General features: G+C 46.6%; 2 non-coding genes across 2 annotated transcripts; one reads left to right on the top strand and one right to left on the bottom strand.

Annotated features, from left to right (window-relative positions):
- Positions 1 to 280: 280 nt before the first annotated feature.
- Positions 281 to 354, top strand: TRNAN-GUU (transfer RNA asparagine (anticodon GUU)). Its single transcript has one exon. It is a non-coding gene; the product is annotated as a tRNA-Asn (tRNA).
- A 993-nt stretch (positions 355 to 1,347) lies between these two features.
- On the bottom strand, positions 1,348 to 1,420 carry TRNAV-CAC (transfer RNA valine (anticodon CAC)). Its single transcript has one exon. It is a non-coding gene; the product is annotated as a tRNA-Val (tRNA).
- Positions 1,421 to 2,917: the final 1,497 nt, after the last annotated feature.

Below are 2,917 nucleotides of genomic sequence, written 5' to 3'. Positions count from 1 at the left end.
CCCACTCGGCTCAGGCGGGGGTCGCAGACCCGGGGGTCTCCGGGGGTCGCTGGGCTCTGAGGCGGACGAGGAGCAAGGAGGGGCGAAGGCCATTCGGCTGCCCTTCTAGCTTCAGACTCACCCAGCGCGCAGGTTCCACCGTGACGAACGACACGATCTGTCGCCCCAACCTGCCCGGGTTTCCGAGGCTTAGCACGGTTTATACTGCAGAAAGCCGGCGGCGCCACCTAGTGGTTAGTTAAGTGTTCACTTGCTGTTGAAACGACGATGGTTTCTCGTAGTCTCTGTGGCGCAATCGGTTAGCGCGTTCGGCTGTTAACCGAAAGGTTGGTGGTTCAAGCCCACCCAGGGACGCACGTCAGGTTTTATAAGTGTAAGATGTTCCCCGTGTTTCTACTCCATAAAGCCTACTATGTAAAAGCAGAGAGCAACCTTAGTTACCTTTCTATCCTCTCTGTCCTGGAAACTGAGAACTCGGAAATGATTGGAAGAGTGCAATCACGACGTTGTTTTGAGCAAGGAGATTTTCCCCCCATTATTTATTCTATTATATATACTTTGGAACGTAAATAAGTTCTATGGTTTTATGATTACAAATAACGTTGCAATCACCATTATCTATCTAGCTCTCTGTTTATAATCACTCGTGTTTCGTTATCAACCCTTACAAAGACATTCTCATGAATTTCAGAAATGACAGGTCAATGGCAGCAGTTCCCACTGTCCTTCATAAAATCGCCACCACAGAATGCTTTGAGGATGCAAGGACAGGTCCCTTAAATGTATTTCTCACAGACTTGTTAGAGGTATTGTCCTCCTGACCAGACCTGGGGATGCAGATGTGGGTGAATGAACCTGTCTTACATGATACATTTATGTAGCATGCTAATCTCCCTAAGCCTTTAGTTATTTCCTCTACAATAATATATCAAAGACGTTCTGGCATTTCAACTTCATTTACTGTAGGCCACCTCTGAGTGCCGGTTTTCAGTCAGCTGGTTCAAGGGAACAATTTAGAATGGCTCACAGCTGCTCAAGCTAACACAATGACTCCAGAATTTCTACTTCGTGCACCTGTATCAATAGACAAACCTAGTCGTATCCAACATTACATTCCTTGCACCCTGCTTGTACCCCCTTAGGATCCATTTCCATAGATGCACCCCAGGATTTCTGTTCATGTACAGTGGCGAAAATCTTGTAGTCCTTCTGGTTGTATTGCACCTTCCTGTGGGTCATCACACTTTGTGCATTTCCCTCTGTGACTTTCCAGGACTTGAGTCTGATTATAGATCTAAAGCAATGAGAAAAGGTAGCAACTGGCCGGGAGAAGGAGTAAAAGACAGCTGTTTCCGCCCGGTTTCGAACCGGGGACCTTTCGCGTGTGAGGCGAACGTGATAACCACTACACTACGGAAACCAGGAAGTTACCGAAACTTACCGATCCAGCCCTGAAAACTTTAGGCCTGCCTTCTTTAACTTTCGTGGCTTTCAATGCACGAAATTCCATCTCATTTCGAAATTCAACTGCCGGCTGCGAAGTGCTGGAAAAGGGCCTCAGTAAGCACCGAGGGAACTCGTCGGGAGACTGAGACTCCTTGATAATTTCATGTACCAAAATCAGCTTAAAAACTTAACAAAAAAGGTGTAAGCTAGAAAAAATTCCCCAGGATTTGGAGATTGGAACACTAATCTTAGAAAAAGGACAAAGATTTGGAATTCCTCATTGACCTGAAAGTATAAGAATGGGCTTTCTGGTAGAATCACTCTGGAAATATATAGCCCTGAGATCCTGAGTCTACTCTCTCCAGATCCCCACACACACCTGTGGTGACATGAGATCCTTTAAGTGACCTTTTGCCTTGGTTATTGGGTAAAACAGCTTGAGAGATTTATTTCCCCTAAGCCCTGAGGAGTTCCATTTGCCCTGGTTTTCTACCCCAGAGGGTGTGTTACTTTTGTCCAAGTTGATTGACGTTTCCTAAACTGTTAACAACTTGAGGTTTGGTACTTTTTGTCTGACTAAGAGCTGCAGCCTGCCCTGTAATTAGTATGCACCTTGCAGGGATTGATTAATGTGTCCTGCAAATGCAGTGACTATAGGCTATGCAGATGAAGTATCTGTAGTCTACTACTGTAGCCTACCAAGAGGGGATTGTTCAGTTCATGGCCCGGGGGGGAAGGCCATGCTTTGAATGAAGAGTTTGTGTATATATACACTTAAGCCCACAGAGGTTTTTCAGACAGGAAGCAGCAGAAGGAAGAGAGAAGAGAGAAGCAGCAGAGAGAGAGAGAGGAGGTAAAGAACTTCCTGAAAGAGCTGTAACACAGGAAGATAGTGACAGGTCAGGAAGGAGCCCTGTGGCAGAATCAGTGGTGACAGACAGCAGAGCCAAGAAGAGCCTGTCTTCAGGGGGCTGAGAAGGGCTGAGAGAACTGTACTGCTCTGAAAAAGGGAGACTTTGCCTACATGCTTCCTGATCCCGATCCTGATCTGTAGCCTAGTTGATCCTAATCCTGAGTTGTACCCTGTTACTCCCTTAATAAACCAGTGAACTGTGAGTATGGTCTGTGAGTTCTGTGTGGCCTTTGGAATGGATCATCAAACTCAGAAGAGAAGTAGAGAGTGCTGTGGAAGGAATGGATGGTGTCAGATCTGGTAAAAAGGTTGGAGGGTGGAGGAGGTATGTCTGACTGCCCCCTCATGGGAGTCAGCTTCGGGCTGATTGTGGTCATTACCCCTGAATTTTGACAAGTTCTGACTCTGATGCTACTTTTCCCATCATTTTACAGCACTCCTGCCCCCAAAAGTAGCCTGTTTATATTTCTGGCTCCAGTTTCCTCTTCCCCCGCCCCTTTGCTCAAGCCCTCTCTAACCTCCTTCATAGGCAGACAGCATTAACTCTCTCTCTGCCTC

Source organism: Trichechus manatus, unplaced genomic scaffold, assembly GCF_000243295.1.
Source record: "Trichechus manatus latirostris isolate Lorelei unplaced genomic scaffold, TriManLat1.0 scaffold00400, whole genome shotgun sequence".
NCBI lineage: Eukaryota > Metazoa > Chordata > Mammalia > Sirenia > Trichechidae > Trichechus > Trichechus manatus.
Note: the sequence above shows the minus strand (reverse complement) of the source record. Positions and strands in the feature narration are given on the sequence as shown.